The sequence below is a fragment of the Ambystoma mexicanum genome, chromosome 2q (assembly GCF_040938575.1).
Source record: "Ambystoma mexicanum isolate Mex_15411 chromosome 2q, UKY_AmexF1_1, whole genome shotgun sequence".
Classification (NCBI taxonomy): domain Eukaryota; kingdom Metazoa; phylum Chordata; class Amphibia; order Caudata; family Ambystomatidae; genus Ambystoma; species Ambystoma mexicanum.
Genome location: NC_090924.1, coordinates 127,557,657 through 127,577,114, shown reverse-complemented (window position 1 = coordinate 127,577,114; position 19,458 = coordinate 127,557,657). Strand labels below are relative to the sequence as shown.

The following is a 19,458-nucleotide window of genomic DNA, read 5'->3' as shown; positions in this document are numbered from 1 at the left end:
AGAACAGGTGCAAAGGGCAGTGCAAGTGGACCTGCTTAAAGACTAATCAAATGCCTTGCGCCTGAAGCTCACACAATCCAGCCTAAAACATACGTCCTATCAAGCATGCGCACATATACAAGTATGCCAGCTGAGGGCCTATGCAGCGTACAGAGGGAAGGACATATTTCCACTTTGAGATCGGACGGCCAAAACTCACAAGCAAATCAAGGAATGTTACTGAGAGCTAACAGAGAACACAAAGTGCTTGTCGCAAGGACATGGCACGCAAAGAGGTTCAGGAAGTGAATTGTTCATCGACTACTGCTTACCGAGAAAACCAGAGAGTCTGTCCAATGAAAATAACATTGAAAAAACAAAAAAAAGGAGCTCAAGTTAACCACCTTGATTGGGCTCGTCCGGGATTTGAACCCGGGACCTCTCGCACCCAAAGCGAGAATCATACCCCTAGACCAACGAGCCACGGTCCTTTGAGCATTTGACGGAATTGTCCTCAGCGTTTGCACCCCCCTTAGGATTCGAGGCCAAGAATGCCTATTCCTGAAGTTTGTTCCTGCCGCTGAAAGCCTTGTCGGTGTATGAGCCAAATGAATGCCCCAGTCGGCACGCTCTGACTGTCTTCACAGGTCTCCTCCTCATCCCGAAGGTTGGTGGCCCATTGACATCAGGGTGGAAGGTGCTTGCGATACACTGTTCCTTCCTTCCTTCCTTCCTTCCTTTATTCCTCTTATGCTGTTTATGTAATAAGAGGGGACGATACACAGAAGAGAGAAAGTGGCCCAACACACTAGACTAGCAGTCTTCTGATCAATCTGCAGCTGGCAAGGTGGGGGAGAGCCTTTATTTTGCACCTGCTGGGATCTGCATTGGCAGAAGCTCTGAGGGCTGGGCCTTTCCTTTTGCCTGTAAAAACAAAAAGCAGCCCTCCTCCCTCCAGCCCTGAGAGCATGGGCGTGACACTGGAAAAAGCAGCATCTCCCCTTTGGTAAAGATGACCATTGCACAGCTGCTCACTCAGAGCTCGATCGTGCTCGATCAGCGAGATATATTTAGGTCACCAGCAAAGTATGTTCTCTTTTCTTGCGTAGGGTGAGCATTCACAGAGCCCAGCTTCGTTGACAAGAGTGCAAAAGGTGTATACTAAAAGCTTTCTGCTTTACTTGAGCGCCATGGCCGTTATTATATTTTGGCTGCTCCAAGCAATCTCTGTCCAGCCGATGCAAATTTCCAGCTCAAATTTTCCCAGCACTCAAAAAGTCCCTCCTCCCGCCAGCTCTGCTTTCAGGAAGTTCAGCAGAAGCAGTCCAACTTCTGTTCCCACTTCAGAGGAAAAGCTTTCTCGGGCCAGAGAAAGCCAGGGAATCACTGTACCGGCAAGTGCATTTCTTACAACTGGTAATCCCTCAGAACACAGAAATGAAGAAGCTGTATATGAAAATGTATTATTTCTTTGGTACACTAACCTATGTAACTAATATGGACCATTTCAGAGGACGGAGCGGACCCAACTGTGATCCCAGAGACCCAAATACCCAGCAGTAGGGAAAATAAATCCTCTCTGTGCTCTGCAACATTACATACACAAAATGCAAGCGCGTGCATTTTTTTATTGGCCCCATATACAGAATACATGTGAGGATGCTTGCCTTCCCAGTGTATTTCTCAAGCTCTTGAGAGCATATGCTATTTCCATGGGAACGCAAATAAGTTCATACTTTACATTTGTGTGTGACAAAAGGGGAAAAAAACTATTTTGTGTAAAATGCCAGCAGAGAGTGTTTCTGCCCGGTCTCGAACCGGGGACCTTTCGCGTGTGAGGCGAACGTGATAACCACTACACTACAGAAACAGCTGCTTGCTCACCTTTGTAGGGACTGGGAGAACAGGTGCAAAGGGCAGTGCAAGTGGACCTGCTTAAAGACTAATCAAATGCCTTGCGCCTGAAGCTCACACAATCCAGCCTAAAACATACGTCCTATCAAGCATGCGCACATATACAAGTATGCCAGCTGAGGGCCTATGCAGCGTACAGAGGGAAGGACATATTTCCACTTTGAGATCGGACGGCCAAAACTCACAAGCAAATCAAGGAATGTTACTGAGAGCTAACAGAGAACACAAAGTGCTTGTCGCAAGGACATGGCACGCAAAGAGGTTCAGGAAGTGAATTGTTCATCGACTACTGCTTACCGAGAAAACCAGAGAGTCTGTCCAATGAAAATAACATTGAAAAAACAAAAAAAAGGAGCTCAAGTTAACCACCTTGATTGGGCTCGTCCGGGATTTGAACCCGGGTCCTCTCGCACCCAAAGCGAGAATCATACCCCTAGACCAACGAGCCACGGTCCTTTGAGCATTTGACGGAATTGTCCTCAGCGTTTGCACCCCCCTTAGGATTCGAGGCCAAGAATGCCTATTCCTGAAGTTTGTTCCTGCCGCTGAAAGCCTTGTCGGTGTATGAGCCAAATGAATGCCCCAGTCGGCACGCTCTGACTGTCTTCACAGGTCTCCTCCTCATCCCGAAGGTTGGTGGCCCATTGACATCAGGGTGGAAGGTGCTTGCGATACACTGTTCCTTCCTTCCTTCCTTCCTTCCTTTATTCCTCTTATGCTGTTTATGTAATAAGAGGGGACGATACACAGAAGAGAGAAAGTGGCCCAACACACTAGACTAGCAGTCTTCTGATCAATCTGCAGCTGGCAAGGTGGGGGAGAGCCTTTATTTTGCACCTGCTGGGATCTGCATTGGCAGAAGCTCTGAGGGCTGGGCCTTTCCTTTTGCCTGTAAAAACAAAAAGCAGCCCTCCTCCCTCCAGCCCTGAGAGCATGGGCGTGACACTGGAAAAAGCAGCATCTCCCCTTTGGTAAAGATGACCATTGCACAGCTGCTCACTCAGAGCTCGATCGTGCTCGATCAGCGAGATATATTTAGGTCACCAGCAAAGTCTGTTCTCTTTTCTTGCGTAGGGTGAGCATTCACAGAGCCCAGCTTCGTTGACAAGAGTGCAAAAGGTGTATACTAAAAGCTTTCTGCTTTACTTGAGCGCCATGGCCGTTATTATATTTTGGCTGCTCCAAGCAATCTCTGTCCAGCCGATGCAAATTTCCAGCTCAAATTTTCCCAGCACTCAAAAAGTCCCTCCTCCCGCCAGCTCTGCTTTCATGAAGTTCAGCAGAAGCAGTCCAACTTCTGTTCCCACTTCAGAGGAAAAGCTTTCTCGGGCCAGAGAAAGCCAGGGAATCACTGTACCGGCAAGTGCATTTCTTACAACTGGTAATCCCTCAGAACACAGAAATGAAGAAGCTGTATATGAAAATGTATTATTTCTTTGGTACACTAACCTATGTAACTAATATGGACCATTTCAGAGGACGGAGCGGACCCAACTGTGATCCCAGAGACCCAAATACCCAGCAGTAGGGAAAATAAATCCTCTCTGTGCTCTGCAACATTACATACACAAAATGCAAGCGCGTGCATTTTTTTATTGGCCCCATATACAGAATACATGTGAGGATGCTTGCCTTCCCAGTGTATTTCTCAAGCTCTTGAGAGCATATGCTATTTCCATGGGAACGCAAATAAGTTCATACTTTACATTTGTGTGTGACAAAAGGGGAAAAAAACTATTTTGTGTAAAATGCCAGCAGAGAGTGTTTCTGCCCGGTCTCGAACCGGGGACCTTTCGCGTGTGAGGCGAACGTGATAACCACTACACTACAGAAACAGCTGCTTGCTCACCTTTGTAGGGACTGGGAGAACAGGTGCAAAGGGCAGTGCAAGTGGACCTGCTTAAAGACTAATCAAATGCCTTGCGCCTGAAGCTCACACAATCCAGCCTAAAACATACGTCCTATCAAGCATGCGCACATATACAAGTATGCCAGCTGAGGGCCTATGCAGCGTACAGAGGGAAGGACGTATTTCCACTTTGAGATCGGACGGCCAAAACTCACAAGCAAATCAAGGAATGTTACTGAGAGCTAACAGAGAACACAAAGTGCTTGTCGCAAGGACATGGCACGCAAAGAGGTTCAGGAAGTGAATTGTTCATCGACTACTGCTTACCGAGAAAACCAGAGAGTCTGTCCAATGAAAATAACATTGAAAAAACAAAAAAAAGGAGCTCAAGTTAACCACCTTGATTGGGCTCGTCCGGGATTTGAACCCGGGTCCTCTCGCACCCAAAGCGAGAATCATACCCCTAGACCAACGAGCCACGGTCCTTTGAGCATTTGACGGAATTGTCCTCAGCGTTTGCACCCCCCTTAGGATTCGAGGCCAAGAATGCCTATTCCTGAAGTTTGTTCCTGCCGCTGAAAGCCTTGTCGGTGTATGAGCCAAATGAATGCCCCAGTCGGCACGCTCTGACTGTCTTCACAGGTCTCCTCCTCATCCCGAAGGTTGGTGGCCCATTGACATCAGGGTGGAAGGTGCTTGCGATACACTGTTCCTTCCTTCCTTCCTTCCTTCCTTTATTCCTCTTATGCTGTTTATGTAATAAGAGGGGACGATACACAGAAGAGAGAAAGTGGCCCAACACACTAGACTAGCAGTCTTCTGATCAATCTGCAGCTGGCAAGGTGGGGGAGAGCCTTTATTTTGCACCTGCTGGGATCTGCATTGGCAGAAGCTCTGAGGGCTGGGCCTTTCCTTTTGCCTGTAAAAACAAAAAGCAGCCCTCCTCCCTCCAGCCCTGAGAGCATGGGCGTGACACTGGAAAAAGCAGCATCTCCCCTTTGGTAAAGATGACCATTGCACAGCTGCTCACTCAGAGCTCGATCGTGCTCGATCAGCGAGATATATTTAGGTCACCAGCAAAGTCTGTTCTCTTTTCTTGCGTAGGGTGAGCATTCACAGAGCCCAGCTTCGTTGACAAGAGTGCAAAAGGTGTATACTAAAAGCTTTCTGCTTTACTTGAGCGCCATGGCCGTTATTATATTTTGGCTGCTCCAAGCAATCTCTGTCCAGCCGATGCAAATTTCCAGCTCAAATTTTCCCAGCACTCAAAAAGTCCCTCCTCCCGCCAGCTCTGCTTTCAGGAAGTTCAGCAGAAGCAGTCCAACTTCTGTTCCCACTTCAGAGGAAAAGCTTTCTCGGGCCAGAGAAAGCCAGGGAATCACTGTACCGGCAAGTGCATTTCTTACAACTGGTAATCCCTCAGAACACAGAAATGAAGAAGCTGTATATGAAAATGTATTATTTCTTTGGTACACTAACCTATGTAACTAATATGGACCATTTCAGAGGACGGAGCGGACCCAACTGTGATCCCAGAGACCCAAATACCCAGCAGTAGGGAAAATAAATCCTCTCTGTGCTCTGCAACATTACATACACAAAATGCAAGCGCGTGCATTTTTTTATTGGCCCCATATACAGAATACATGTGAGGATGCTTGCCTTCCCAGTGTATTTCTCAAGCTCTTGAGAGCATATGCTATTTCCATGGGAACGCAAATAAGTTCATACTTTACATTTGTGTGTGACAAAAGGGGAAAAAAACTATTTTGTGTAAAATGCCAGCAGAGAGTGTTTCTGCCCGGTCTCGAACCGGGGACCTTTCGCGTGTGAGGCGAACGTGATAACCACTACACTACAGAAACAGCTGCTTGCTCACCTTTGTAGGGACTGGGAGAACAGGTGCAAAGGGCAGTGCAAGTGGACCTGCTTAAAGACTAATCAAATGCCTTGCGCCTGAAGCTCACACAATCCAGCCTAAAACATACGTCCTATCAAGCATGCGCACATATACAAGTATGCCAGCTGAGGGCCTATGCAGCGTACAGAGGGAAGGACATATTTCCACTTTGAGATCGGACGGCCAAAACTCACAAGCAAATCAAGGAATGTTACTGAGAGCTAACAGAGAACACAAAGTGCTTGTCGCAAGGACATGGCACGCAAAGAGGTTCAGGAAGTGAATTGTTCATCGACTACTGCTTACCGAGAAAACCAGAGAGTCTGTCCAATGAAAATAACATTGAAAAAACAAAAAAAAGGAGCTCAAGTTAACCACCTTGATTGGGCTCGTCCGGGATTTGAACCCGGGTCCTCTCGCACCCAAAGCGAGAATCATACCCCTAGACCAACGAGCCACGGTCCTTTGAGCATTTGACGGAATTGTCCTCAGCGTTTGCACCCCCCTTAGGATTCGAGGCCAAGAATGCCTATTCCTGAAGTTTGTTCCTGCCGCTGAAAGCCTTGTCGGTGTATGAGCCAAATGAATGCCCCAGTCGGCACGCTCTGACTGTCTTCACAGGTCTCCTCCTCATCCCGAAGGTTGGTGGCCCATTGACATCAGGGTGGAAGGTGCTTGCGATACACTGTTCCTTCCTTCCTTCCTTCCTTCCTTTATTCCTCTTATGCTGTTTATGTAATAAGAGGGGACGATACACAGAAGAGAGAAAGTGGCCCAACACACTAGACTAGCAGTCTTCTGATCAATCTGCAGCTGGCAAGGTGGGGGAGAGCCTTTATTTTGCACCTGCTGGGATCTGCATTGGCAGAAGCTCTGAGGGCTGGGCCTTTCCTTTTGCCTGTAAAAACAAAAAGCAGCCCTCCTCCCTCCAGCCCTGAGAGCATGGGCGTGACACTGGAAAAAGCAGCATCTCCCCTTTGGTAAAGATGACCATTGCACAGCTGCTCACTCAGAGCTCGATCGTGCTCGATCAGCGAGATATATTTAGGTCACCAGCAAAGTCTGTTCTCTTTTCTTGCGTAGGGTGAGCATTCACAGAGCCCAGCTTCGTTGACAAGAGTGCAAAAGGTGTATACTAAAAGCTTTCTGCTTTACTTGAGCGCCATGGCCGTTATTATATTTTGGCTGCTCCAAGCAATCTCCGTCCAGCCGATGCAAATTTCCAGCTCAAATTTTCCCAGCACTCAAAAAGTCCCTCCTCCCGCCAGCTCTGCTTTCAGGAAGTTCAGCAGAAGCAGTCCAACTTCTGTTCCCACTTCAGAGGAAAAGCTTTCTCGGGCCAGAGAAAGCCAGGGAATCACTGTACCGGCAAGTGCATTTCTTACAACTGGTAATCCCTCAGAACACAGAAATGAAGAAGCTGTATATGAAAATGTATTATTTCTTTGGTACACTAACCTATGTAACTAATATGGACCATTTCAGAGGACGGAGCGGACCCAACTGTGATCCCAGAGACCCAAATACCCAGCAGTAGGGAAAATAAATCCTCTCTGTGCTCTGCAACATTACATATACAAAATGCAAGCGCGTGCATTTTTTTATTGGCCCCATATACAGAATACATGTGAGGATGCTTGCCTTCCCAGTGTATTTCTCAAGCTCTTGAGAGCATATGCTATTTCCATGGGAACGCAAATAAGTTCATACTTTACATTTGTGTGTGACAAAAGGGGAAAAAAACTATTTTGTGTAAAATGCCAGCAGAGAGTGTTTCTGCCCGGTCTCGAACTGGGGACCTTTCGCGTGTGAGGCGAACGTGATAACCACTACACTACAGAAACAGCTGCTTGCTCACCTTTGTAGGGACTGGGAGAACAGGTGCAAAGGGCAGTGCAAGTGGACCTGCTTAAAGACTAATCAAATGCCTTGCGCCTGAAGCTCACACAATCCAGCCTAAAACATACGTCCTATCAAGCATGCGCACATATACAAGTATGCCAGCTGAGGGCCTATGCAGCGTACAGAGGGAAGGACATATTTCCACTTTGAGATCGGACGGCCAAAACTCACAAGCAAATCAAGGAATGTTACTGAGAGCTAACAGAGAACACAAAGTGCTTGTCGCAAGGACATGGCACGCAAAGAGGTTCAGGAAGTGAATTGTTCATCGACTACTGTTTACCGAGAAAACCAGAGAGTCTGTCCAATGAAAATAACATTGAAAAAACAAAAAAAAGGAGCTCAAGTTAACCACCTTGATTGGGCTCGTCCGGGATTTGAACCCGGGACCTCTCGCACCCAAAGCGAGAATCATACCCCTAGACCAACGAGCCACGGTCCTTTGAGCATTTGACGGAATTGTCCTCAGCGTTTGCACCCCCCTTAGGATTCGAGGCCAAGAATGCCTATTCCTGAAGTTTGTTCCTGCCGCTGAAAGCCTTGTCGGTGTATGAGCCAAATGAATGCCCCAGTCGGCACGCTCTGACTGTCTTCACAGGTCTCCTCCTCATCCCGAAGGTTGGTGGCCCATTGACATCAGGGTGGAAGGTGCTTGCGATACACTGTTCCTTCCTTCCTTCCTTCCTTCCTTTATTCCTCTTATGCTGTTTATGTAATAAGAGGGGACGATACACAGAAGAGAGAAAGTGGCCCAACACACTAGACTAGCAGTCTTCTGATCAATCTGCAGCTGGCAAGGTGGGGGAGAGCCTTTATTTTGCACCTGCTGGGATCTGCATTGGCAGAAGCTCTGAGGGCTGGGCCTTTCCTTTTGCCTGTAAAAACAAAAAGCAGCCCTCCTCCCTCCAGCCCTGAGAGCATGGGCGTGACACTGGAAAAAGCAGCATCTCCCCTTTGGTAAAGATGACCATTGCACAGCTGCTCACTCAGAGCTCGATCGTGCTCGATCAGCGAGATATATTTAGGTCACCAGCAAAGTATGTTCTCTTTTCTTGCGTAGGGTGAGCATTCACAGAGCCCAGCTTCGTTGACAAGAGTGCAAAAGGTGTATACTAAAAGCTTTCTGCTTTACTTGAGCGCCATGGCCGTTATTATATTTTGGCTGCTCCAAGCAATCTCTGTCCAGCCGATGCAAATTTCCAGCTCAAATTTTCCCAGCACTCAAAAAGTCCCTCCTCCCGCCAGCTCTGCTTTCAGGAAGTTCAGCAGAAGCAGTCCAACTTCTGTTCCCACTTCAGAGGAAAAGCTTTCTCGGGCCAGAGAAAGCCAGGGAATCACTGTACCGGCAAGTGCATTTCTTACAACTGGTAATCCCTCAGAACACAGAAATGAAGAAGCTGTATATGAAAATGTATTATTTCTTTGGTACACTAACCTATGTAACTAATATGGACCATTTCAGAGGACGGAGCGGACCCAACTGTGATCCCAGAGACCCAAATACCCAGCAGTAGGGAAAATAAATCCTCTCTGTGCTCTGCAACATTACATACACAAAATGCAAGCGCGTGCATTTTTTTATTGGCCCCATATACAGAATACATGTGAGGATGCTTGCCTTCCCAGTGTATTTCTCAAGCTCTTGAGAGCATATGCTATTTCCATGGGAACGCAAATAAGTTCATACTTTACATTTGTGTGTGACAAAAGGGGAAAAAAACTATTTTGTGTAAAATGCCAGCAGAGAGTGTTTCTGCCCGGTCTCGAACCGGGGACCTTTCGCGTGTGAGGCGAACGTGATAACCACTACACTACAGAAACAGCTGCTTGCTCACCTTTGTAGGGACTGGGAGAACAGGTGCAAAGGGCAGTGCAAGTGGACCTGCTTAAAGACTAATCAAATGCCTTGCGCCTGAAGCTCACACAATCCAGCCTAAAACATACGTCCTATCAAGCATGCGCACATATACAAGTATGCCAGCTGAGGGCCTATGCAGCGTACAGAGGGAAGGACATATTTCCACTTTGAGATCGGACGGCCAAAACTCACAAGCAAATCAAGGAATGTTACTGAGAGCTAACAGAGAACACAAAGTGCTTGTCGCAAGGACATGGCACGCAAAGAGGTTCAGGAAGTGAATTGTTCATCGACTACTGCTTACCGAGAAAACCAGAGAGTCTGTCCAATGAAAATAACATTGAAAAAACAAAAAAAAGGAGCTCAAGTTAACCACCTTGATTGGGCTCGTCCGGGATTTGAACCCGGGTCCTCTCGCACCCAAAGCGAGAATCATACCCCTAGACCAACGAGCCACGGTCCTTTGAGCATTTGACGGAATTGTCCTCAGCGTTTGCACCCCCCTTAGGATTCGAGGCCAAGAATGCCTATTCCTGAAGTTTGTTCCTGCCGCTGAAAGCCTTGTCGGTGTATGAGCCAAATGAATGCCCCAGTCGGCACGCTCTGACTGTCTTCACAGGTCTCCTCCTCATCCCGAAGGTTGGTGGCCCATTGACATCAGGGTGGAAGGTGCTTGCGATACACTGTTCCTTCCTTCCTTCCTTCCTTCCTTTATTCCTCTTATGCTGTTTATGTAATAAGAGGGGACGATACACAGAAGAGAGAAAGTGGCCCAACACACTAGACTAGCAGTCTTCTGATCAATCTGCAGCTGGCAAGGTGGGGGAGAGCCTTTATTTTGCACCTGCTGGGATCTGCATTGGCAGAAGCTCTGAGGGCTGGGCCTTTCCTTTTGCCTGTAAAAACAAAAAGCAGCCCTCCTCCCTCCAGCCCTGAGAGCATGGGCGTGACACTGGAAAAAGCAGCATCTCCCCTTTGGTAAAGATGACCATTGCACAGCTGCTCACTCAGAGCTCGATCGTGCTCGATCAGCGAGATATATTTAGGTCACCAGCAAAGTCTGTTCTCTTTTCTTGCGTAGGGTGAGCATTCACAGAGCCCAGCTTCGTTGACAAGAGTGCAAAAGGTGTATACTAAAAGCTTTCTGCTTTACTTGAGCGCCATGGCCGTTATTATATTTTGGCTGCTCCAAGCAATCTCTGTCCAGCCGATGCAAATTTCCAGCTCAAATTTTCCCAGCACTCAAAAAGTCCCTCCTCCCGCCAGCTCTGCTTTCAGGAAGTTCAGCAGAAGCAGTCCAACTTCTGTTCCCACTTCAGAGGAAAAGCTTTCTCGGGCCAGAGAAAGCCAGGGAATCACTGTACCGGCAAGTGCATTTCTTACAACTGGTAATCCCTCAGAACACAGAAATGAAGAAGCTGTATATGAAAATGTATTATTTCTTTGGTACACTAACCTATGTAACTAATATGGACCATTTCAGAGGACGGAGCGGACCCAACTGTGATCCCAGAGACCCAAATACCCAGCAGTAGGGAAAATAAATCCTCTCTGTGCTCTGCAACATTACATACACAAAATGCAAGCGCGTGCATTTTTTTATTGGCCCCATATACAGAATACATGTGAGGATGCTTGCCTTCCCAGTGTATTTCTCAAGCTCTTGAGAGCATATGCTATTTCCATGGGAACGCAAATAAGTTCATACTTTACATTTGTGTGTGACAAAAGGGGAAAAAAACTATTTTGTGTAAAATGCCAGCAGAGAGTGTTTCTGCCCGGTCTCGAACCGGGGACCTTTCGCGTGTGAGGCGAACGTGATAACCACTACACTACAGAAACAGCTGCTTGCTCACCTTTGTAGGGACTGGGAGAACAGGTGCAAAGGGCAGTGCAAGTGGACCTGCTTAAAGACTAATCAAATGCCTTGCGCCTGAAGCTCACACAATCCAGCCTAAAACATACGTCCTATCAAGCATGCGCACATATACAAGTATGCCAGCTGAGGGCCTATGCAGCGTACAGAGGGAAGGACGTATTTCCACTTTGAGATCGGACGGCCAAAACTCACAAGCAAATCAAGGAATGTTACTGAGAGCTAACAGAGAACACAAAGTGCTTGTCGCAAGGACATGGCACGCAAAGAGGTTCAGGAAGTGAATTGTTCATCGACTACTGCTTACCGAGAAAACCAGAGAGTCTGTCCAATGAAAATAACATTGAAAAAACAAAAAAAAGGAGCTCAAGTTAACCACCTTGATTGGGCTCGTCCGGGATTTGAACCCGGGTCCTCTCGCACCCAAAGCGAGAATCATACCCCTAGACCAACGAGCCACGGTCCTTTGAGCATTTGACGGAATTGTCCTCAGCGTTTGCACCCCCCTTAGGATTCGAGGCCAAGAATGCCTATTCCTGAAGTTTGTTCCTGCCGCTGAAAGCCTTGTCGGTGTATGAGCCAAATGAATGCCCCAGTCGGCACGCTCTGACTGTCTTCACAGGTCTCCTCCTCATCCCGAAGGTTGGTGGCCCATTGACATCAGGGTGGAAGGTGCTTGCGATACACTGTTCCTTCCTTCCTTCCTTCCTTCCTTTATTCCTCTTATGCTGTTTATGTAATAAGAGGGGACGATACACAGAAGAGAGAAAGTGGCCCAACACACTAGACTAGCAGTCTTCTGATCAATCTGCAGCTGGCAAGGTGGGGGAGAGCCTTTATTTTGCACCTGCTGGGATCTGCATTGGCAGAAGCTCTGAGGGCTGGGCCTTTCCTTTTGCCTGTAAAAACAAAAAGCAGCCCTCCTCCCTCCAGCCCTGAGAGCATGGGCGTGACACTGGAAAAAGCAGCATCTCCCCTTTGGTAAAGATGACCATTGCACAGCTGCTCACTCAGAGCTCGATCGTGCTCGATCAGCGAGATATATTTAGGTCACCAGCAAAGTCTGTTCTCTTTTCTTGCGTAGGGTGAGCATTCACAGAGCCCAGCTTCGTTGACAAGAGTGCAAAAGGTGTATACTAAAAGCTTTCTGCTTTACTTGAGCGCCATGGCCGTTATTATATTTTGGCTGCTCCAAGCAATCTCCGTCCAGCCGATGCAAATTTCCAGCTCAAATTTTCCCAGCACTCAAAAAGTCCCTCCTCCCGCCAGCTCTGCTTTCAGGAAGTTCAGCAGAAGCAGTCCAACTTCTGTTCCCACTTCAGAGGAAAAGCTTTCTCGGGCCAGAGAAAGCCAGGGAATCACTGTACCGGCAAGTGCATTTCTTACAACTGGTAATCCCTCAGAACACAGAAATGAAGAAGCTGTATATGAAAATGTATTATTTCTTTGGTACACTAACCTATGTAACTAATATGGACCATTTCAGAGGACGGAGCGGACCCAACTGTGATCCCAGAGACCCAAATACCCAGCAGTAGGGAAAATAAATCCTCTCTGTGCTCTGCAACATTACATATACAAAATGCAAGCGCGTGCATTTTTTTATTGGCCCCATATACAGAATACATGTGAGGATGCTTGCCTTCCCAGTGTATTTCTCAAGCTCTTGAGAGCATATGCTATTTCCATGGGAACGCAAATAAGTTCATACTTTACATTTGTGTGTGACAAAAGGGGAAAAAAACTATTTTGTGTAAAATGCCAGCAGAGAGTGTTTCTGCCCGGTCTCGAACTGGGGACCTTTCGCGTGTGAGGCGAACGTGATAACCACTACACTACAGAAACAGCTGCTTGCTCACCTTTGTAGGGACTGGGAGAACAGGTGCAAAGGGCAGTGCAAGTGGACCTGCTTAAAGACTAATCAAATGCCTTGCGCCTGAAGCTCACACAATCCAGCCTAAAACATACGTCCTATCAAGCATGCGCACATATACAAGTATGCCAGCTGAGGGCCTATGCAGCGTACAGAGGGAAGGACATATTTCCACTTTGAGATCGGACGGCCAAAACTCACAAGCAAATCAAGGAATGTTACTGAGAGCTAACAGAGAACACAAAGTGCTTGTCGCAAGGACATGGCACGCAAAGAGGTTCAGGAAGTGAATTGTTCATCGACTACTGCTTACCGAGAAAACCAGAGAGTCTGTCCAATGAAAATAACATTGAAAAAACAAAAAAAAGGAGCTCAAGTTAACCACCTTGATTGGGCTCGTCTGGGATTTGAACCCGGGACCTCTCGCACCCAAAGCGAGAATCATACCCCTAGACCAACGAGCCACGGTCCTTTGAGCATTTGAGGGAATTGTCCTCAGCGTTTGCACCCCCCTTAGGATTCGAGGCCAAGAATGCCTATTCCTGAAGTTTGTTCCTGCCGCTGAAAGCCTTGTCGGTGTATGAGCCAAATGAATGCCCCAGTCGGCACGCTCTGACTGTCTTCACAGGTCTCCTCCTCATCCCGAAGGTTGGTGGCCCATTGACATCAGGGTGGAAGGTGCTTGCGATACACTGTTCCTTCCTTCCTTCCTTCCTTCCTTTATTCCTCTTATGCTGTTTATGTAATAAGAGGGGACGATACACAGAAGAGAGAAAGTGGCCCAACACACTAGACTAGCAGTCTTCTGATCAATCTGCAGCTGGCAAGGTGGGGGAGAGCCTTTATTTTGCACCTGCTGGGATCTGCATTGGCAGAAGCTCTGAGGGCTGGGCCTTTCCTTTTGCCTGTAAAAACAAAAAGCAGCCCTCCTCCCTCCAGCCCTGAGAGCATGGGCGTGACACTGGAAAAAGCAGCATCTCCCCTTTGGTAAAGATGACCATTGCACAGCTGCTCACTCAGAGCTCGATCGTGCTCGATCAGCGAGATATATTTAGGTCACCAGCAAAGTATGTTCTCTTTTCTTGCGTAGGGTGAGCATTCACAGAGCCCAGCTTCGTTGACAAGAGTGCAAAAGGTGTATACTAAAAGCTTTCTGCTTTACTTGAGCGCCATGGCCGTTATTATATTTTGGCTGCTCCAAGCAATCTCTGTCCAGCCGATGCAAATTTCCAGCTCAAATTTTCCCAGCACTCAAAAAGTCCCTCCTCCCGCCAGCTCTGCTTTCAGGAAGTTCAGCAGAAGCAGTCCAACTTCTGTTCCCACTTCAGAGGAAAAGCTTTCTCGGGCCAGAGAAAGCCAGGGAATCACTGTACCGGCAAGTGCATTTCTTACAACTGGTAATCCCTCAGAACACAGAAATGAAGAAGCTGTATATGAAAATGTATTATTTCTTTGGTACACTAACCTATGTAACTAATATGGACCATTTCAGAGGACGGAGCGGACCCAACTGTGATCCCAGAGACCCAAATACCCAGCAGTAGGGAAAATAAATCCTCTCTGTGCTCTGCAACATTACATACACAAAATGCAAGCGCGTGCATTTTTTTATTGGCCCCATATACAGAATACATGTGAGGATGCTTGCCTTCCCAGTGTATTTCTCAAGCTCTTGAGAGCATATGCTATTTCCATGGGAACGCAAATAAGTTCATACTTTACATTTGTGTGTGACAAAAGGGGAAAAAAACTATTTTGTGTAAAATGCCAGCAGAGAGTGTTTCTGCCCGGTCTCGAACCGGGGGACCTTTCGCGTGTGAGGCGAACGTGATAACCACTACACTACAGAAACAGCTGCTTGCTCACCTTTGTAGGGACTGGGAGAACAGGTGCAAAGGGCAGTGCAAGTGGACCTGCTTAAAGACTAATCAAATGCCTTGCGCCTGAAGCTCACACAATCCAGCCTAAAACATACGTCCTATCAAGCATGCGCACATATACAAGTATGCCAGCTGAGGGCCTATGCAGCGTACAGAGGGAAGGACATATTTCCACTTTGAGATCGGACGGCCAAAACTCACAAGCAAATCAAGGAATGTTACTGAGAGCTAACAGAGAACACAAAGTGCTTGTCGCAAGGACATGGCACGCAAAGAGGTTCAGGAAGTGAATTGTTCATCGACTACTGCTTACCGAGAAAACCAGAGAGTCTGTCCAATGAAAATAACATTGAAAAAACAAAAAAAAGGAGCTCAAGTTAACCACCTTGATTGGGCTCGTCCGGGATTTGAACCCGGGTCCTCTCGCACCCAAAGCGAGAATCATACCCCTAGACCAACGAGCCACGGTCCTTTGAGCATTTGACGGAATTGTCCTCAGCGTTTGCACCCCCCTTAGGATTCGAGGCCAAGAATGCCTATTCCTGAAGTTTGTTCCTGCCGCTGAAAGCCTTGTCGGTGTATGAGCCAAATGAATGCCCCAGTCGGCACGCTCTGACTGTCTTCACAGGTCTCCTCCTCATCCCGAAGGTTGGTGGCCCATTGACATCAGGGTGGAAGGTGCTTGCGATACACTGTTCCTTCCTTCCTTCCTTCCTTCCTTTATTCCTCTTATGCTGTTTATGTAATAAGAGGGGACGATACACAGAAGAGAGAAAGTGGCCCAACACACTAGACTAGCAGTCTTCTGATCAATCTGCAGCTGGCAAGGTGGGGGAGAGCCTTTATTTTGCACCTGCTGGGATCTGCATTGGCAGAAGCTCTGAGGGCTGGGCCTTTCCTTTTGCCTGTAAAAACAAAAAGCAGCCCTCCTCCCTCCAGCCCTGAGAGCATGGGCGTGACACTGGAAAAAGCAGCATCTCCCCTTTGGTAAAGATGACCATTGCACAGCTGCTCACTCAGAGCTCGATCGTGCTCGATCAGCGAGATATATTTAGGTCACCAGCAAAGTCTGTTCTCTTTTCTTGCGTAGGGTGAGCATTCACAGAGCCCAGCTTCGTTGACAAGAGTGCAAAAGGTGTATACTAAAAGCTTTCTGCTTTACTTGAGCGCCATGGCCGTTATTATATTTTGGCTGCTCCAAGCAATCTCTGTCCAGCCGATGCAAATTTCCAGCTCAAATTTTCCCAGCACTCAAAAAGTCCCTCCTCCCGCCAGCTCTGCTTTCAGGAAGTTCAGCAGAAGCAGTCCAACTTCTGTTCCCACTTCAGAGGAAAAGCTTTCTCGGGCCAGAGAAAGCCAGGGAATCACTGTACCGGCAAGTGCATTTCTTACAACTGGTAATCCCTCAGAACACAGAAATGAAGAAGCTGTATATGAAAATGTATTATTTCTTTGGTACACTAACCTATGTAACTAATATGGACCATTTCAGAGGACGGAGCGGACCCAACTGTGATCCCAGAGACCCAAATACCCAGCAGTAGGGAAAATAAATCCTCTCTGTGCTCTGCAACATTACATACACAAAATGCAAGCGCGTGCATTTTTTTATTGGCCCCATATACAGAATACATGTGAGGATGCTTGCCTTCCCAGTGTATTTCTCAAGCTCTTGAGAGCATATGCTATTTCCATGGGAACGCAAATAAGTTCATACTTTACATTTGTGTGTGACAAAAGGGGAAAAAAACTATTTTGTGTAAAATGCCAGCAGAGAGTGTTTCTGCCCGGTCTCGAACCGGGGACCTTTCGCGTGTGAGGCGAACGTGATAACCACTACACTACAGAAACAGCTGCTTGCTCACCTTTGTAGGGACTGGGAGAACAGGTGCAAAGGGCAGTGCAAGTGGACCTGCTTAAAGACTAATCAAATGCCTTGCGCCTGAAGCTCACACAATCCAGCCTAAAACATACGTCCTATCAAGCATGCGCACATATACAAGTATGCCAGCTGAGGGCCTATGCAGCGTACAGAGGGAAGGACGTATTTCCACTTTGAGATCGGACGGCCAAAACTCACAAGCAAATCAAGGAATGTTACTGAGAGCTAACAGAGAACACAAAGTGCTTGTCGCAAGGACATGGCACGCAAAGAGGTTCAGGAAGTGAATTGTTCATCGACTACTGCTTACCGAGAAAACCAGAGAGTCTGTCCAATGAAAATAACATTGAAAAAACAAAAAAAAGGAGCTCAAGTTAACCACCTTGATTGGGCTCGTCCGGGATTTGAACCCGGGACCTCTCGCACCCAAAGTGAGAATCATACCCCTAGACCAACGAGCCACGGTCCTTGGAGCATTTGACGGAATTGTCCTCAGCGTTTGCACCCCCCTTAGGATTCGAGGCCAAGAATGCCTATTCCTGAAGTTTGTTCCTGCCGCTGAAAGCCTTGTCGGTGTATGAGCCAAATGAATGCCCCAGTCGGCACGCTCTGACTGTCTTCACAGGTCTCCTCCTCATCCCGAAGGTTGGTGGCCCATTGACATCAGGGTGGAAGGTGCTTGCGATACACTGTTCCTTCCTTCCTTCCTTCCTTCCTTTATTCCTCTTATGCTGTTTATGTAATAAGAGGGGACGATACACAGAAGAGAGAAAGTGGCCCAACACACTAGACTAGCAGTCTTCTGATCAATCTGCAGCTGGCAAGGTGGGGGAGAGCCTTTATTTTGCACCTGCTGGGATCTGCATTGGCAGAAGCTCTGAGGGCTGGGCCTTTCCTTTTGCCTGTAAAAACAAAAAGCAGCCCTCCTCCCTCCAGCCCTGAGAGCATGGGCGTGACACTGGAAAAAGCAGCATCTCCCCTTTGGTAAAGATGACCATTGCACAGCTGCTCACTCAGAGCTCGATCGTGCTCGATCAGGCGAGATATATTTAGGTCACCAGCAAAGTCTGTTCTCTTTTCTTGCGTAGGGTGAGCATTCACAGAGCCCAGCTTCGTTGACAAGAGTGCAAAAGGTGTATACTAAAAGCTTTCTGCTTTACTTGAGCGCCATGGCCGTTATTATATTTTGGCTGCTCCAAGCAATCTCTGTCCAGCCGATGCAAATTTCCAGCTCAAATTTTCCCAGCACTCAAAAAGTCCCTCCTCCCGCCAGCTCTGCTTTCAGGAAGTTCAGCAGAAGCAGTCCAACTTCTGTTCCCACTTCAGAGGAAAAGCTTTCTCGGGCCAGAGAAAGCCAGGGAATCACTGTACCGGCAAGTGCATTTCTTACAACTGGTAATCCCTCAGAACACAGAAATGAAGAAGCTGTATATGAAAATGTATTATTTCTTTGGTACACTAACCTATGTAACTAATATGGACCATTTCAGAGGACGGAGCGGACCCAACTGTGATCCCAGAGACCCAAATACCCAGCAGTAGGGAAAATAAATCCTCTCTGTGCTCTGCAACATTACATACACAAAATGCAAGCGCGTGCATTTTTTTATTGGCCCCATATACAGAATACATGTGAGGATGCTTGCCTTCCCAGTGTATTTCTCAAGCTCTTGAGAGCATATGCTATTTCCATGGGAACGCAAATAAGTTCATACTTTACATTTGTGTGTGACAAAAGGGGAAAAAAACTATTTTGTGTAAAATGCCAGCAGAGAGTGTTTCTGCCCGGTCTCGAACCGGGGACCTTTCGCGTGTGAGGCGAACGTGATAACCACTACACTACAGAAACAGCTGCTTGCTCACCTTTGTAGGGACTGGGAGAACAGGTGCAAAGGGCAGTGCAAGTGGACCTGCTTAAAGACTAATCAAATGCCTTGCGCCTGAAGCTCACACAATCCAGCCTAAAACATACGTCCTATCAAGCATGCGCACATATACAAGTATGCCAGCTGAGGGCCTATGCAGCGTACAGAGGGAAGGACATATTTCCACTTTGAGATCGGACGGCCAAAACTCACAAGCAAATCAAGGAATGTTACTGAGAGCTAACAGAGAACACAAAGTGCTTGTCGCAAGGACATGGCACGCAAAGAGGTTCAGGAAGTGAATTGTTCATCGACTACTGCTTACCGAGAAAACCAGAGAGTCTGTCCAATGAAAATAACATTGAAAAAACAAAAAAAAGGAGCTCAAGTTAACCACCTTGATTGGGCTCGTCCGGGATTTGAACCCGGGACCTCTCGCACCCAAAGCGAGAATCATACCCCTAGACCAACGAGCCACGGTCCTTTGAGCATTTGACGGAATTGTCCTCAGCGTTTGCACCCCCCTTAGGATTCGAGGCCAAGAATGCCTATTCCTGAAGTTTGTTCCTGCCGCTGAAAGCCTTGTCGGTGTATGAGCCAAATGAATGCCCCAGTCGGCACGCTCTGACTGTCTTCACAGGTCTCCTCCTCATCCCGAAGGTTGGTGGCCCATTGACATC

General features: G+C 47.5%; 21 non-coding genes across 21 annotated transcripts; all 21 read right to left on the bottom strand.

Moving 5' to 3' along the window:
- Positions 1-390: 390 nt before the first annotated feature.
- Positions 391-462, bottom strand: TRNAP-UGG (transfer RNA proline (anticodon UGG)). The gene has a single exon. It is a non-coding gene; the product is annotated as a tRNA-Pro (tRNA).
- A 1,314-nt stretch (positions 463-1,776) lies between these two features.
- Positions 1,777-1,849, bottom strand: TRNAV-CAC (transfer RNA valine (anticodon CAC)). The gene has a single exon. It is a non-coding gene; the product is annotated as a tRNA-Val (tRNA).
- Positions 1,850-2,269: 420 nt separating this feature from the next.
- TRNAP-UGG (transfer RNA proline (anticodon UGG)) lies at positions 2,270-2,341 on the bottom strand. Its single transcript has one exon. It is a non-coding gene; the product is annotated as a tRNA-Pro (tRNA).
- Positions 2,342-3,655: 1,314 nt separating this feature from the next.
- Positions 3,656-3,728, bottom strand: TRNAV-CAC (transfer RNA valine (anticodon CAC)). Its single transcript has one exon. It is a non-coding gene; the product is annotated as a tRNA-Val (tRNA).
- Positions 3,729-4,148: 420 nt separating this feature from the next.
- On the bottom strand, positions 4,149-4,220 carry TRNAP-UGG (transfer RNA proline (anticodon UGG)). Its single transcript has one exon. It is a non-coding gene; the product is annotated as a tRNA-Pro (tRNA).
- Positions 4,221-5,534: 1,314 nt separating this feature from the next.
- Positions 5,535-5,607, bottom strand: TRNAV-CAC (transfer RNA valine (anticodon CAC)). The gene has a single exon. It is a non-coding gene; the product is annotated as a tRNA-Val (tRNA).
- Positions 5,608-6,027: 420 nt separating this feature from the next.
- TRNAP-UGG (transfer RNA proline (anticodon UGG)) lies at positions 6,028-6,099 on the bottom strand. The gene has a single exon. It is a non-coding gene; the product is annotated as a tRNA-Pro (tRNA).
- Positions 6,100-7,413: 1,314 nt separating this feature from the next.
- TRNAV-CAC (transfer RNA valine (anticodon CAC)) lies at positions 7,414-7,486 on the bottom strand. Its single transcript has one exon. It is a non-coding gene; the product is annotated as a tRNA-Val (tRNA).
- Positions 7,487-7,906: 420 nt separating this feature from the next.
- On the bottom strand, positions 7,907-7,978 carry TRNAP-UGG (transfer RNA proline (anticodon UGG)). The gene has a single exon. It is a non-coding gene; the product is annotated as a tRNA-Pro (tRNA).
- Positions 7,979-9,292: 1,314 nt separating this feature from the next.
- On the bottom strand, positions 9,293-9,365 carry TRNAV-CAC (transfer RNA valine (anticodon CAC)). The gene has a single exon. It is a non-coding gene; the product is annotated as a tRNA-Val (tRNA).
- Positions 9,366-9,785: 420 nt separating this feature from the next.
- TRNAP-UGG (transfer RNA proline (anticodon UGG)) lies at positions 9,786-9,857 on the bottom strand. The gene has a single exon. It is a non-coding gene; the product is annotated as a tRNA-Pro (tRNA).
- Positions 9,858-11,171: 1,314 nt separating this feature from the next.
- On the bottom strand, positions 11,172-11,244 carry TRNAV-CAC (transfer RNA valine (anticodon CAC)). The gene has a single exon. It is a non-coding gene; the product is annotated as a tRNA-Val (tRNA).
- Positions 11,245-11,664: 420 nt separating this feature from the next.
- Positions 11,665-11,736, bottom strand: TRNAP-UGG (transfer RNA proline (anticodon UGG)). Its single transcript has one exon. It is a non-coding gene; the product is annotated as a tRNA-Pro (tRNA).
- A 1,314-nt stretch (positions 11,737-13,050) lies between these two features.
- TRNAV-CAC (transfer RNA valine (anticodon CAC)) lies at positions 13,051-13,123 on the bottom strand. Its single transcript has one exon. It is a non-coding gene; the product is annotated as a tRNA-Val (tRNA).
- A 420-nt stretch (positions 13,124-13,543) lies between these two features.
- Positions 13,544-13,615, bottom strand: TRNAP-UGG (transfer RNA proline (anticodon UGG)). Its single transcript has one exon. It is a non-coding gene; the product is annotated as a tRNA-Pro (tRNA).
- Positions 13,616-14,929: 1,314 nt separating this feature from the next.
- TRNAV-CAC (transfer RNA valine (anticodon CAC)) lies at positions 14,930-15,003 on the bottom strand. Its single transcript has one exon. It is a non-coding gene; the product is annotated as a tRNA-Val (tRNA).
- Positions 15,004-15,423: 420 nt separating this feature from the next.
- Positions 15,424-15,495, bottom strand: TRNAP-UGG (transfer RNA proline (anticodon UGG)). Its single transcript has one exon. It is a non-coding gene; the product is annotated as a tRNA-Pro (tRNA).
- A 1,314-nt stretch (positions 15,496-16,809) lies between these two features.
- TRNAV-CAC (transfer RNA valine (anticodon CAC)) lies at positions 16,810-16,882 on the bottom strand. The gene has a single exon. It is a non-coding gene; the product is annotated as a tRNA-Val (tRNA).
- Positions 16,883-17,302: 420 nt separating this feature from the next.
- On the bottom strand, positions 17,303-17,374 carry TRNAP-UGG (transfer RNA proline (anticodon UGG)). Its single transcript has one exon. It is a non-coding gene; the product is annotated as a tRNA-Pro (tRNA).
- Positions 17,375-18,689: 1,315 nt separating this feature from the next.
- On the bottom strand, positions 18,690-18,762 carry TRNAV-CAC (transfer RNA valine (anticodon CAC)). Its single transcript has one exon. It is a non-coding gene; the product is annotated as a tRNA-Val (tRNA).
- Positions 18,763-19,182: 420 nt separating this feature from the next.
- Positions 19,183-19,254, bottom strand: TRNAP-UGG (transfer RNA proline (anticodon UGG)). Its single transcript has one exon. It is a non-coding gene; the product is annotated as a tRNA-Pro (tRNA).
- Positions 19,255-19,458: the final 204 nt, after the last annotated feature.